Below are 16,607 nucleotides of genomic sequence, written 5' to 3'. Positions count from 1 at the left end.
CCTCTCTTGCTATCAATTAGCTACTAGCTGTGTAAGATTTCCAGAGTGCTCAGGTTGTAGATCAAGACATCAAGAATTAGAACATAGAGGTTTCTATTGCATAGGTGAAATCGTATGGAGATGGGTGATTGAGTGTATCAGTAAATACAAGACATATAGAAATAGAATGTAATTTATAATTGGAAATCCACACACGTGTTATTAGAGAATCCACATAGAATACAATAGTCATAGCTACAGACTCATAATGCATACTCCTTATATTGCTCATCTTGGCTAAGGCTCAACACTTTGTGAGAGCTACAGACAAATGCTCCTTCTAGTGCTCACCTCAATTGAGGCTCAACACTCTCTAAAAGTAGTAAGACTCCACTCCTTCTAGTCTATACAAATCTTAACATGATAAAACAAGATAAATTGAAACGAGAAACTAAGGGAGAAATCTCGTTCTAACTTGGCCTCACCCTCTAAGTACCTACAGACTCAGGCAATTGAGATATGGTCCTATCCTTGACCTTGGAATTCACTAGACTTCCTAAGTACCTATAGACTCAGGAAATTGAGATATGCTACCTTCCTATTCTAGACCTTGGAATTCACTACCTTCCTATTCTTCCTAAGTACCTATAGACTCAAGCAATTGAGATATGCTACCTTCCTATTCTAGACCTTGGAATTCACTAGACTATTCCTCTTCACCCCATAATCTTCAATTTTAGGAGCTAGTGTTAATGTATCCAAGAGTCATCTATTTCTCTTGCTGGCATAGATTTACTTGACTTGACTAAACCCCATAGCCTTCCATCATGGGCTTGCAGTCAAAATTTTGTGGACGAAGGCCTCGAGTGGCTGCAAAAGTACGGTTGAGAGGAAGCAAAAAGGATAAGAAACTATCTTTTGCAAACTAACAACACTTAGTATTACCCCTCAAGTATTATAATATTATATAATAAATTGTTGGAGTCAATGCAAAAAATGCTAAATGAAGGCTTTAGCCATTTTGAGACTGAGCATGTTTCCTACCCAACACAAATAATAAAGGAAGAGTTAGATATATCTCTTGCCATCTTTAACTCCACTGCGTAACCTGATACATCGCACTTGCCCGACCCCTCCACCAATGATGTTTTTATGGAAGGTATACTTATATATTAATATAAAATCTTGGCAAAAGTTTATCAAGCTAGTTTTTTTTGTTTCATAATAATGATAGAATATATTATACTTTTTTATATTTTCTTTGGAATTTCGAACAATAAGTTGTAAATAATAGCAAAACTTTAAATTTTTTCACATAAAAGTTTCAAATCCTGGCGAATGTTTCAAACCTTTATTTTTATTTGGGCATACAAACTTTCAACACAAATATAAAAGTTTCACCTCTTAACAAAACTAACATGGAAAAATCATCCATGCCCTCCACCAAATATTAACCGCCCACCTGCTTCTCCCCTCAATACATATCTTAATTTTCCCAAGCCCTCCACTCACTCTAGACCACCCACTTCTTCCACCTCCACATAGCCTTCTGCCTCATAGCCCTCCACAAGCACACATCTAGGGTCAATGGAGACCCTTGTAGGACAAAAAATGATCAACTTGCTAAGTTCATGCACGAGGAAGTCCAAAAGATAAAATGGCTAGCCTCCTTCTCAGGTGAGCCTCTTCAATAGGAGCCACTTCTAATTGAGATAGACCACTTTCCAATAGAAGGGGAGGACTAGGTTGAAGACATTCCAATCAAAGACCCCAAGTGGTACTATGTGCTGCACAAATGCATACCCTTTGAAGATATTACCAATCTCAGTCTATGGAAAGGCAAGATGTAAAGTTTTGATTTAAAGGCTATAAACATGATGGAGGTCTGGGATCCTTACCACTTTTATCTAGAAAAGTTTTTGACATTGGTAGGTTGCCAATAAGCTGGAGACCCCAGGTGGATATGCAAATCCCAAACCCTAAGCTGTGCTCCTTAATAACAACAATGCAAGAGTTCAACCATATTGGAGGATTCTCTTTTTGATTCATCACAAGTATTGGAAAATGTAATGCAACACATGTCGTGATCTCTGAATGTATGCCACCTATACGCATCTCCGCCATCGAAGATGGAAGTGGAGCCTCTTCCAAAAGATGTAAGCAAGCGATCCGAATGTCGTTTACAATTTTCCTTGCTTTCACTTTTTGAAGGTGGCTTCTACTGCATATGCCCTCACATACCCCATGTAGAATTTTATAGATATATATGCCAAAGTTCTAGTTCCTCTAGTCGTGGCTTCCATACACTTTTTCAGGTTGTTGATTAGTCTACTCTGAGATATGCCCGAAAGAGCTCCGACAGTAAAAAAGCAACATTTAAATATATGTCATGAACTAGTCTTTAATCTAGATGAGGGTACCTCCTATAGGAAAATGGCATGTATGTACCTTCGCGTACTTGCCCATCACATCAGAATATTTGAGGAAATGCATAACACACATTTCTGGGAGCCCCATTTTCCATTTTTCTGGATCTTGTAATGACTCCTCTACTGCCATTCAATTGTTAAAGTGTATTTTGGATTCCTCACACACTTTTAATCTAGGGATGGATCAACAATAGGAAGGGGGGCATGTTACTTGCTTGGGTTAACATTGTCACATTTTGTGCCCTCTTATGAACTCTTGTAAATAAGCGCAATGCACTCGTGAATGTTGTTAAAAGTCACCTTGGAATTGTAGCGGCCCATGAGAATCATAAATACTAGGAACAAAAGAGTAGAAAAGATAGAAAGGTAGGAAAGCATAGGGTTTCCCCTCTCCTCAAAAGGTGACATGTATAAAAGGCCAAAAGTTTGACTTTGGTCTTCAATTGTTGGATGCAAGTTTGAGAAATAGAAGAGCTCTCTCTTTCCAAGAGTCATGTCTTGTGTTTCTCTTGCTTCTTGCATTTTGCGAATGTCTCTCACCCCCTTCCACCCTATTGCCTCTTGCTTCCCATCTCCTCTCCCTCTTCCTCTCTCTTCTCCCCCTTCTTCTTATGAGGTTTCACACTTGCAACAACTCCGAAAGCCATTTGAGTGACACTTATGGACCATGTATGCTTGCATAGCTCAAGGAGTAGCTTGGAGTAGGATGTTCCATTGGCACACCTCCAAGTTCCCACAACAAGTTAGTCACCACCGAGACTACACAGCTATCCATTGGAGTTCTAGCTTTTAGATTGTAACTTTGTGAGAGTGTAGCTCATCAAATTTCTCCTTATACTTAATACTTATGGTAGAGCGAGGTATAAGAACCCTTAAGATTATTCATTTGTAAGGTGAGAGCAAGGTGAGTAGCATTGTTGCACCTGTACAGTACATTTCTAGTTCGGATGAAGAGTAGAACTACGGCGATGGTTGTAGAAGGGCCTCATAGAATAAAGTGTCGTTGTGCAGTTAAGCGCATACGTCACTATAATGGCTGCTTTTGGACAGGCAACATCGAAGATGTCCGAAATGCGGGGATGCTTTTGGATAGGAAGGAGAAATAAAAAAAGGACATTCAGACAGGCATTGCGACTACAGAGAGTGGATGTTTTTCTGAACATTTTTTGGAATGAGATGCTTTGTAATTTTTGTGTACTGAGTGAAGGGTGAGATTTAAATTACCACACTTGTTTCTTTTCCGAGGCTATGCCTAAAATGATTGTTGCACATACACTTTGCACCATGTAAGGCATCTAACTTCAGTCCAGGGATGTGCATGTGTGGTTCGCACAGTCCACAGCCATATGTTATTGCATAACCATGCGGGTTAGCAGCAGTGACCTAGAGGGGTGTGCGAGGGTAGGTTAGCCACAAGGGTTGACGGTTCGGATCTCTAAGCAGTTGTAGTCTTCAATGGCTACTTCTCTAACCATTAGATGGTTTTGTATGCATGTTATTACTAGCATTATGAGGTCATCGTGTACAGATGTTGTGCGAGCTATTGCTTCGGAATACAGTATTCTGCAGCGTTCTATCATTCTCTTGTATATTTGTATTCCATTCTCGTGGATGTTACACGTATCATTTGCTTGTTATCTCCTATAGCATCTGCATGTATTTATGATGCTACACAATCCTTCGTAGTATCCTTGAGCCCCCAACCTCTAAAGAACTAGAATCATAATATGAGTATGAAATAGAATACCCCATATACTACATGAATGAAGAAAAAGGACTCATTCCAATGTATGCCAATCAAGTAAGACCAACCACATATCGAGCACCTATCAAGAGTTTTCGATGTGGAGAAAACCATTGGATTGTTGAGTGCCCTCACAAAGGTAGCCCAATTACTTTCCAAACTGTGTGTAGAGATTGTGGAGTTCGGCAGGCATGCATGGATTGCCCATTTAAAGAAAAACCTCACCCACCCCATGAGGCAAAGTGAGATGTACCCCTTGGAATCATTGGCATTTAGAGTCACAGTGTGGCAACACTAAGTATTGCCCATCCCAGGCGGTACTAGTGATAACAAGGAAGTAGAAGGAAGTAATTTTTTCTTAGAAAGAAAAAATCCGAAAGGCCACATAAGCATTGTCAATCCTAAAACAAAGGGAGGCATTGCCAAGTACATATGCCCCAAGTTCTCTTCAAGAAGCAAAGGAAGTCTACCCTAATGCCAAAGTGGAGAAAGCTTGGTATCAAGCCATGAAGAAATGGTAAGACATGAATAGTAAAAATTCAAGGCAGACCAAAGAACAATAGTCGAGGGCAAGGAACCAATACTTGATAGCATTGACATGGTGATTGAAGCCACACTAAACCAAGAGTAATTAATCTACATGCAACTCATCCCCAAGTAGATGGAGCTGCCTTAGCCAACTTAATCACTTGCCCTGTTATGATGCCAATTGGAACCTTATTGAGAAATCATCCAACCATGTGGAAAAGTTTTAAGGGTTGTATAGAATCGAAACAGTGTTTTCCACCACCTGAAGAGGAAGAAAAGGCTATCATAGTGAAATTTGGAGCTAGGGATGGCATAAAAAATGTAATTATTGCATTGGAGCATAAATCCTTTGGCCAATACCCTGCAACAATGGACGGTGGGGCAGGTGTCAACATTCTCGCAAAGGACCTCTATGAATAATGGGGCCTCCCACTAATGGGGAATGCCACATTCAACATACGCCTGACCTACCACACTAAAATGAAGCCACTGGGAATTGTTGACAATGTACCAACAAAAATTCTGGGAGTCAAGTTCACTGTACAATTCACAATACAAATCTTCCCCAAGGATTGACCGAATACCAGATATTATTGGGAGGACCATGTCTTTGGGAGGCATTAGTACTCCACGATTGGGGTACATATAGGATCACAATCTAGAATCAAGATAATCCTATGAAAATCAACCTGGGAATTGGGGAAATCAAGCCCACTATACCTAGGAATATTGATGACACTTCTTCCACCACATCCATAGTCATGCATCACTTGAACTCAAACCCATAGAAGATGATAGCAAAAGTGACATCAACAATTTGGATACATGCATTGGCCACAATCGACAACTACAAAACACCAACACATCCAGTGTTGCCATATGTGGATGCACAAATGATACAGGTAGAACCACCAATTTGGGATGAAGAATTAGAGGCAATGGATGTACCTATCTTCATGGCAGATATAGAGTGGGATAGTGATCTCAGAGAAGCCATAATCGAAGGCTATGGTGAAGATTTTGATTGGGATCAAAAAAAGAAATAGAGAATGCGACATTAGAAGATCAAATCTTTGATAATGACTTTGCAATCCTTCATGCATTAATGGGAATAGAATATCCCAAGTTAGACCCTCAAGCAAAAACAAATAGCAAACGGTCAAGGAAGAAGAAAGAGGGTGTGGAACACAAGAAGGCTAACTTGGAACACTTCAATGAGTTTGAAAGAATGCAAGATAGAGTGGTGAAATTATACTTAACCAATCCCACCCAAGTGCAGGAGCCACCAAAATTACAATGGGACCCAAAGGGCCTTGAGGGTATGCACGACACAAGAACCACTCTTTAAAAACAAAATGCCCATTGAGAATCTAGTGCCCATCTCCCAAACTAGAAGTTCCATAAGTTCAAACGTAACATGGGATTAAGACTGAGCTAGATAGTACACACAAAATGGAAAAGCAAGTGGGTATCGAGTCAATAGATCAAGACTCCTCCACAGCAAGGAGTAGCACAAATAGTCAGGCTAGCACCTCACAAAGCTATGAAAGCCTTAGGTAAGTACCTGACTATTTCAAAAAGTATACAAGGGGAAACACAACAATAGCCATGCCTAGACCAATCAGGGAATCAAAGATCAAGGAAAAAAAAGGACTAGGAGAAACATCAATTTATGAGGCACCAACCAAGAATAAAAAATTGGATCTTGCCTTGGAAGGAGAAGAGGAAAGGCTTGTGTACATCGGCGAGCAACTCACTAAAGAGGAATAGAAAGAACTAAAAGTGTTGCTCATGGAATATAGGTATTGCATGGCTTGGTCCTATAAGGACATGAAAGGGATCTCCCCTCAAGTTGAAGTACACACCATACCAATTAGAGAAGGATCCAAGCCTAAGTTATGTCCCAGGTATGTGGAGCCTATAGGGAAAATCCAAAGTATGGCACCCATGTCTATAAAGAACTACAAAATTTATTGGATGACAGTTTCATTTATGAGATCGAGCACACCAACTGGGTGCACCAATCGTAATCGTCCTTAAAAAAAACAAGAAGATGAGAATATGTGTGAATCATACAACGCTAATGTAGCCACAATTAGAGATCACTGCCCCCTACCATTGCCAAAGACATTTTTGGAATGGGTAGCAAGGTCGGAACTATACAGCTTCTTGGATGGGTTTAGTTGGTACAATCAAGTACAAATTGCACTTTAGGATCAGGCAAACACATTCTTTGCTATATAATGGGGCATCTTTTCATAAAGAGACACCATTTGGCTTATGCAATGCTCTATCCACTTTTAAAAGGGTCATGTACACTACCTTCAAGGAATTTTTCAACAAGTTCCTACAAGTATTCCTCAATGACTTATGCATACACTCATGCAAAAAGGATCACTTAAAATGCCATGAAGATGTACTAAAGAAATGCAGGAGTAGGGAATCTCCTTAAATCTCTCAAATGTCAATTCTTGGTCACACATGGAGTAGTCTTGGGACACATAGGCTCTTGACATGGGATTGCTACCAACATAGACAAAATCAATATCATCATGGAGCTTTTCCCCCCTCAAAATGCTAAGGGTGTCCAAGTATTAATGGGCCATGCTAGTTACTATAGAAGGTTCATACTTAGGTATGCCATGATTTCAAGACCCCTCTATAAGCTATTGGTGAATTTAATCTGGGTAGAAGAATGCAAACAATATTTTGAAATCCTCAAGTGGAGAGTGATCATAGAAGGATCACAAGTCCCATATTGATGGCTGCAAATTGGGACATTGAATTCCATGTGCATATAGATGGTTCCAAATATGCAATAGGGAGTGTGCTATGTCAACCTGACAAGTATAATAAAGACTTCCCAATCCACTTTGCAAACAGGTAGTTAAATGACACGGAGGTCAATTACACTACCACTCAAAGAGAAGCCCTACCAATGGTCTATAGTGTGAAGAAATTCTGAGATTATTTATTGGCCATTGACTTTGTATTTTATATGGATCATCAAGCCCTATTGTATCTTGTGCATTGACCATGTACCACCGATAGGATCACCAGATGGCTTATACTACTCCAAGAATTCAACTTCAAGATAATGGTAAAGGAAGGAGCTCAGCACTACATTGCACGTCATATGTCATGATTAATGACAAGAGAAGAGCCAAAAGGAATAGAAAATGACTTGCTAAATGCTACTTTGTTTCAAATTGATGTTGTCCCTGAGTGGTGTGCAAACATCATTGGGTATTTAATGATAGGAAGACCACCCCCTAGACTAAGACCAGTGGAGGTAAGGAAATTATTAAAGCTGCCCCCTACCAACTAATTTTTGCAGGTTAGTTACACAAGATGGGCAATGACCAGATTATCAGAAGATGTGTTATGCTGCATGAAATCATGCCAATCAAAGTGTCCTCCTGATATGCCTTAATGATTGGAAACTTTGAAGGGGAAGCAATAGCAACAAACATCCTCTTAGTAGAATATTGGTGGCCAGCCCTTTGGGCAGATGCTTACAACTATGTCAAACAATGTAATGTATGCCAAAGAGCAATCAAACCCCAACACAAGGATTTCAACCCCCTAACAATAGTTATACTGCTCAGCAACCATTTGAAAAATGGGGGATTGATTTCATGGGACCCATACGTCTAGCCACAAAGGGAACACAAGCATGCTACATCATTCTGGCCATGGACTACTTTACAAAGTGGGCTAAAGCTATTAAACCAATGAGAAAGGAAGATGCTAAAAGCATAGCAAAGTTCCTATATGAAAATATTATTACACAATTTGTATGCCCCATTGAAATTCTATCAAATAGAGGCACGTATTTTGTTAATGAGGTAGTCCAAGAACTTTTGTCCGATTTTATGGTTATCCATAGAAAAAGCACACCCTACTATCCCCAAGGCAATGGGCAAGTTGAGTCCACCACCGAGGTACTATGCATTATCCTCACCAAAATAGTGGAGCTCAAGAGATCTGACTGGGTAGAAAATCTTAATGCATCCTTATAGGCATATTGAACCACACTAAAGGTCAATATAGGATTTTTGCCTTTTCAATTTGGTAATACCCTTGAAGTAGTGTTCCCACTAGAATTTTTGATACCAAGCCTATGCATAGCAGTGCAAGAATGCATAGGAGACCATGAGTCACTCAAGATCTGACTGGTAAGAAAATCTTAATGCAGCGTTATAGGCATATTGAACCACACTAAATGTCAATATAGGGATTTTGCCTTTTCAATTTGGTAACAGCCTTGAAGTAGTGTTCCCACTAGAATTTGTTATACTAAGCCTATGCATAGCAGTGCAAGAATGCATAGGAGACCATGAGTCACTCAAGTAAAGACTCTATCAATTGGAAAAGCATATAAAGACAAGTTTAGTTGCCTACCATGCCATGATAGTAGAAAAACGAAGAAGGAAGGCATGGTTTCATAGAAACCTTAAAAGATAAGGAGATCAAGGAAGGTGGTCTAGTTCTTCTATACAATGCCAAATTCCACAAGGGCAAACTCAAATATCTAGGTGCAGGACCTTACAAAGTTAAAAAGATGAGAATCCTATTGGACCTGTGTTACTAGAAACACCAGTATCCCTTCTCATATCCCTTCCTGACTCCAGTAATATCCTCTATTCCTTTCCTCAAATCCATGCTAACTCATATTCCTTGCCATGCCTCCTCACCCATGCCTCTCGACACTATCTCCTAATCCAAGAATCTAACTCCTACCATCCAATAACACCTAACCTTTTCCCACCACTTGAAAACCCTTCCCTTGAGGACTATCAAGTTGCTAAATCCATATACCCTATTCTTCCTCCACTTTCCACCAACATCGCTACTTCCCTCTTCTCTACTTCACTACTTGCTTCCACCTCATGTTTTCCCCTATTACTTCTTCCTCTCCCCCAAGACCACATATTCCTCAGATCTTGATTGAATTTCCAATGGAAGGCACCATCAATGATTCCATCAATGAGCTTCATGAATTGGATAATCCAATTTTCACACCCACATGGGAGTTGAATAAGGATACAAATAGGATTCCAATGCCTAGGAATCCCATAGGTGATTTTCGAAAGAAATAACTAGATATGCAGTCAAGAGGAGGACTAGGTCTCTTTAGGATTTTCATGCACATTTGCCAAGTGCAAATCACTCTAGATAGAAGCAAAAAATTGGAGTCACAACTTGCTTGGCATAGATCCAAACTGCTCAAAGAAAAGTATCTCCTTGAAAAGTACCTCCTTGAAAATTTACAAGCTCCATCTTCCTTTCGAATGCATCCCACATTTGATGTGGTACCCCGTTGCTACCAATGGGATGGCAATCAGCATCATTCAAATAAGGAAGATGCAATTGGCTACTAATCAATAGATACTCCAAAGTCAAATGGACCAACCAAGAAACACCCATTAGAGCCTTGGACAAACATGCATCATAGATGTGAGGTAGTTATGACAAGACCCTCAAGGGGAACACCAAATAGCAGGTAGATGCTCAAACAACCAGTCACCTCTTTCAAAGAGCCATATCTCTTCAAGGATGGTATGTGCATTTGTTTGAAGAAGTGGTTGACACTGGTTTCTTAAAAACTAATCAAATAACCTATGGTGTTCATGGATTCCAAGGAAAAGATCGAAAACTAGCTCAATCCATCCATCACCCATATCATTTTTACCATTCTCATTGGGTAAAAACTATCACAACACAACATTGTCAACAGACTCAACCATAACTCAAGACAGGTAATCAAATCAGTCTATGAGAGTTGTTAACCCTGTGGCAACAAGGACTAGAAGTGCAGTCTAGAGGAATGACAATGAAATCATTGTGTTTTTAGAGTAGTGACAAAGCTCCACATAATATCTTGAGCTTGAAATATGATACGATGAATCTTAAAGGATTAGGATAGCTAAATTCCTCCCTAGAAAAGATCAAATCATACTTGCAAAATCAGGAATCAAAGAGAGAATGACTAAAACTAGAGAGAGAAATACTAAAAGCCTATGCTTTTTGAGGTCCCTCCACAAAGTCTTTTTGAGGTTCCTCCACTTTGTGGAGGGACTCAAAGGGTCCCCCCACTTTGTGTAGGGATTCAAGAGATTCCCCCACTTTGTGTAGGAACTCATGAGGTTCCCCCACTTGTGTAGAGACCCAAGAGGTCCCCCCAAAATGTGGAGGGACTCTTGTCCAAGAGGTCCCTACAAAACAAGTCCCACAGGAAACGATATGATTATAGGTGACCAACACCCTTAGAACCTGGACTTGGGAGAGACCGCTACAAATAGAAGAAATTCAAAATTTTTCTATTGGCCATCTACTGTGTATTCTACATTAGTCGTCAAGCCCTATTGTTTCTTGTTAGTGGACCAAGTACCATTAGTTGGATAAGTACATGGCTTCCACTTCTACAAGAATTAAACTTCAAAACAGTGGTGTGAAAAGGACCCCAACATTACATCATAGATCAATTGTCATGTTTAATGACAAGAGAAGAGTCAAATCGAGTAGAAGATAACTTGCCAGATGTAGCACTATTTCAAATTAATGTTGTCCTTGACTAGTGCACATACATAATTGGGTATTTAATGACAGGAAGACTACACCCTTAAATGAAACCCTTTGGATGCTAGAAAGTTGATCCTAAAACCTGCCCCTACCAACTTATAGTAGGAGGTCAACTATACAACATGGGCAGAGATCAAATACTAAAAGATGTGTTATGCCCCATGAAACCATGCCTATCATTAGAGAAGCCCATCAAGGCATAGAAAAGGCCATTTTTTAGGTGAAGCAATAGCAAGGAAAATTGTCTTGGTCGGATATTGGTGGCCAACATTGTGGGTAGACACCTATGACTATGTAGAGAGATGTGATATATGCCAAAGAATAATAAAGCCCCAATGCAAAGACTTCAACCCCCTGGCAACAGTTGTTGCACAACAACCATTTGAAAAATGGGAGATTGACTTTGTGGGACCCATACATCCAGCTGAAAAGGGAAAATAGGCATGCTACATCATGGTGGCCATAGACTTCTTCACCAAGTGGTATGAAGCTACAACAGTAAGGAAAGTAGATGCCAAAAGCACAGTAAAGTTCTTGTATGAGAATGTGATTACATGATATGGATGCCCCATTGAAATTGTGCCAAATATGACGGTGACCTAGTTCTACTCTATAATGCCAAAATCCATAAGGGTAATCCATAAGGCACCACATGTTTCAACAATTTTGACAAACCTCATCACCATCTGCCATCCTCCAATATCAAGCCAAATAGAGGGAACAAATGTCAGAAATATTTACTAGCTTGGCCAAGGAGGAGCATATCCAAGAATTGGAATGCTAACTTGTAGTAGACGTCCAAGTCCAATTCCAAAGAATCTTGAGAGAGGTCACAACTCTTCATGCCCCTCACCCAAATATTCAAAAAAGAGCTTGATGAAGTGCAAATGAACCAAGCTCTCTAAGCCAAGGACAAAGCAGTGCTTGACATGACTTCCAATCTCCAACAAAGCCAAATAGCTGAAGTTCATGCTACGACAATCCTCTAATCCTCCAATCCTTCAATGACCACTTGACTCGCAGTCCATGCTTAGCAAATGGAGGAACTTGTGCAAGCTAGGCTCACACTAGTCCAAAAACAAGAAGCCCTTAGGACTATTAGGACAAGCTTGTAGAGTTACAAAAGACTTTGTAGGCGCATACTTTCTGTGTTGGGGAGCTCACAAGGAAATGCCTTCTACTCAAAGAAGAACTTGCCACCAATTTACAGGCAACCACTACTCAAGCCCAAGTCTAATCCATGGTCAAGTACCACTGGGGACATTCCCCAACAAGACAAGGAGTCCCACATCACTACTCTCAGGTAACTCTATCTGCAACTGTGTCATCACTCCACTCGATCCAGCAGCTGCAGTCATCTCTGACTACCTCTTCTGCATGAACATCTTCAATCTTCAATCTTGCTCCAGATCCATCAGCCATTCTAATGGATGAGGCTTGGATCTATCCACTACCTGCTGTTCAGACCACTGCTCTATGGGTAATACTTCATCTATCCATGAACCCGACGGTAATTGCTGCTGCCATCGTTCCTATGCCGTCGTAGGTCTTGGAATCACCATCGGCTCATAGGACGGGGGATCTAGTAACCCCATAAAAGGTGTGTGCTTATTATCATACCTCCCCATAAACTTATCTGCCTCTTTCCACCAAGGAGGATGAGGAGGTGATGACAGACTCAAAGAATGGGCACACAATTCCAACCAGAGACAAAGTGAACACCTATGCCGCTTTAACGCATCTATTCTTTTGCTATTGCGGAGAACAAATTCCACAATGCCTTCTGCTAGCTCTTCATATTTGGCTTGCCAATCCTCTTCAATCTGCACTGACTCCGCAACCACTCCTTTTCCCTTATCTGCACCACCTCCACCAGAAGAAGTACTAGACCCTTTTGGTCCAAAACTAGTCGGCACTTGCGGACCCTGTTGCTGATCAGAACCCGCCGCACCAGCTCCTACATCTCCATTCGTCCTGGGTTGTTGTTCTTGTGGAACCAGCTCGATAGGTCTACGGAACAACAGTCGCACTCCATTTTGCCACCTTCCTATCCCATTCCACCCGCACATCATCCTGAAGAGCTTCCAAGAGTGAGCCCATCTGCTCCATATTAACACTCACCTTCCCTGAAAAAACCTGCAAATACGCCACCAATGCATTGATAGTACGTCAACGTAGCAACTCATGCTCAATGCTCGATACATACTTTGCATGTAGCTACTGCATGGCCTATGAATGTGCTTCTTGCACTTGAACTCTAGCTTCAAGGACTGTCATCCGGTCCTCCAATTGTCGCACCCACTCTTGCTGACCTCGTAGAGACTCATTTTCCATGTGCAACTATGTGACTTCCGCCTCCAAACTGGTCACTCTAGTAGATTCTCCCCCTGCACCAATTTGTGAAGCTATCCGCGCAAGCAAATACGAACAAAACTGTAGCTGCACATGCATAGGCTACGTTTGAAAATTGAACCTGATAGAAGACACTGGAGACACACCCGCAAACTCCAAGATCACCATTAACACTTCTACTGTCGACACCCTCGCCGCATCAGAGACTGCCACTGATGTTGTAGTAGTCACCGTAGTCGTTGTTGCTGCACTCTGCTGAAGTTGCTCCATCTACCACTGCATAAGGGAACCTCTCACCACCGGAGTACTGCTTGGGATCACCACTACAATGGACACTGGAGTCACCATCACCCGCTCTGCCATGACTAGTAATGCCAGAGGTGTAGACACTGCAATTTGCATCGTTGCCACCCCACTGGTGGAAAGGCCCTCCACACCACCAGTATGTGAAGGAGTTGAGGGTGCAAGGGGAGATACCACCCCCTGGCTAAGGCGAGGCTTCTTCCTTCATTGTTTCGTAGCCACTCCACCAGAAGATCCCTCAGCTTCATCCTGTGCAGGCCCCTCAGGTGCAAGAGTGAGCACCAAGGCAGTCGACCGTTGAGGCACTGTAGACTCAAGATGTATGGGAAACAAAATCTCCAAGACCTACCCAATCTTGGAATTCACTACCTGCTTCTTATCCACATGAGTTGCCACTCGTAAAGCCTCTGCATGAATCCACTCCTTCAGGAATTGAGCCCATGGCACTGCCCTCTCCTCAGCAACATCATCCCTCGGGTCCGAGGAGCGATGGTGTACGTTTTGGCCGACAAGAACAACAACTCGAATATCCAGTGATACACGTCCCTCATCTGAGCATCTGAACACCTACTTAGCTTGTATTCACCCCTAGTAGGAGCTCCAAACTTCGCCTCCATCACCGCCGGTGTACACATTGGATGTGCGATCATCCCTCCATTCATAAGCAAAAAGAGATGCTGATGAATCAATTGCATTGTCAGCTCTCGATGCTCATCCAAGAACTCCATAGCTGATCCTACCACCAACTACTAGCAAAGCGCCGATGCTGATGGATGAATAACCACTAGCTTAGGGTTTGGGATCTGCATATCCACCTGGGGTCTCCAGCCTATTGGCAACCTACCAATGTCAAAAACTTTTCTAAATAAAAGTGGTCAGGATCCCAGACCTCCATCATGTCTATAGCCTTTGAATCAAAACTTTACATCTTGCCTTTCCATAGACTAAGATTGGTAATATCTTCAAAGGGTATGCATTTGTGCAACACACAGTACCACTTGGGGTCTTTGATTGGAATGTCTCTAACCTGGTCCTCCCCTTCTATTGGAAAGTGGTCTGTCTCAATCAGAAGTGGTTCCTGTTGGAGAGTCTCACCTGAGAAGGAGGCTAACCATTTTATCTTTTGGACTTCCTCATGCAGGTTGACCATTTGTTTGTCCTACAAGGGTCTCCATTGACCCTAGATGTGTACTTCTGGAGGGCTATGAGGTAGAAGGCTGTGTGGAGGTGGAAGAAGTGGGTGGTCTGGAGTGAGCGGAGGGGTTGGGAAAATTAAGATATGTATTGAGGGGAGAAGCAAGTGGGTGGTCAATATTTGGTGGAGGCCCGAGGGGTGGGGCAAGTGCGATGTATCAAGATGTGCAGTGGAGTTAAAGATGGCAAGAGATATATCTAACTCTTCCTCTATTAGTTGTGTTGGGTAGGCAACATGCTCAGCCTCAAAATGGCTAAAGCCTTCATTGAGAATTTTTGGCATTGACTCCAACAATTTATTATATAATTTAGAATACTTGAGGGGTAATACTAAGTGCTATTATTTTGCAAAAGATAGTTTCTTATCCTTTCTCCTTCCTCTCAACTGTATTTTTGCAGCCACTCGAGGCCTTCATCCATGAAATGTGACTGCAAGCCCATGATGGGAGGTTATGGGGTTTAGTCAACTCAAGTAAATGTATGTCAACAGGAGAAATAGAGGACTCTTGGATACATCGACACTAGCTCCTAAAATTGAAGATTATGGGGTGAAGAGGAATAGTCTAGTGAATTCCAAGGTCTAGAATAGGAAGGTAGCATATCTCAATTGCTTGAGTCTATAGGTACTTAGGAAGAATAGGAAGGTAGTGAATTCCAAGGTCTAGAAAAGGAAGGTAGCATATCTCAATTTCCTGAGTCTGTAGGTACTTAGGAAGTCTAGTGAATTCCAAGGTTGAGGATAGGAAGGTAGTATATCTCAATTGCGTGAGTCTATAGGTACTTAGAGGGTGAGGCCAAGTTAGAATGAGATTTCTCCCTTAGTTTCTCATTTCAAGTCATCTTGTTTTATTGTGTTAGGATCTGTATAGGCTAGAAGAGTCGAGTCTTACTACTTTTAGAGAGTGTTGAGCCTCAACTGAGGTGAGCACTAGAAGGAGTATGTATCTATAGCTCTCAGAGAGTGTTGAGCCTCAGCCAAGATGAGCAATAGAAGGAGTATGCATTATGAGTCTGTAGCTATGACTATTATATTATGTGTGGATTCTCTAATAACACAAGTGTGTGGATTTCCAATTATAAATTACATTCTATTTCTATATCTCTTGTATTTACTGATACACTCGATCACCCATCTCCATACGATTTCACCTGTGCAATAGAAACCTCTATGTTCTAATTGTTGACGTCTTGATCTACAACCCAAGCACTCTAGAAATCTTGTGCAGCTAGTAGCTAATGGATAGCAAGAGAGGACATCTTTCTACTAAGCATTATGCACACACCATATTGAGCATTGTGTCACTAGTCGAATGAGGGGTGAGAAGAAGATTCAACATAAATGCCATTTTGATTCAAGCATAAATGCAACTTTGATTGCTTAGAGCAATGATTGAGATACAAATGGCACCAAGAATCTTGTATGGTTTTGCGATGATAAATGGTTGGTCAACATCTATGATGATTTGACCTCAGAGCCAGCCACAACTTCATGA

This window comes from Dipteris shenzhenensis, chromosome 19 (genome assembly GCF_047967505.1).
Source record: "Dipteris shenzhenensis isolate YYH24624 ecotype China chromosome 19, Dip_SZ_1.0, whole genome shotgun sequence".
NCBI classification, from domain to species: domain Eukaryota; kingdom Viridiplantae; phylum Streptophyta; class Polypodiopsida; order Gleicheniales; family Dipteridaceae; genus Dipteris; species Dipteris shenzhenensis.
The sequence above is the reverse complement of the archived record's forward strand: the minus strand, read 5'-3'. Positions refer to the sequence as shown.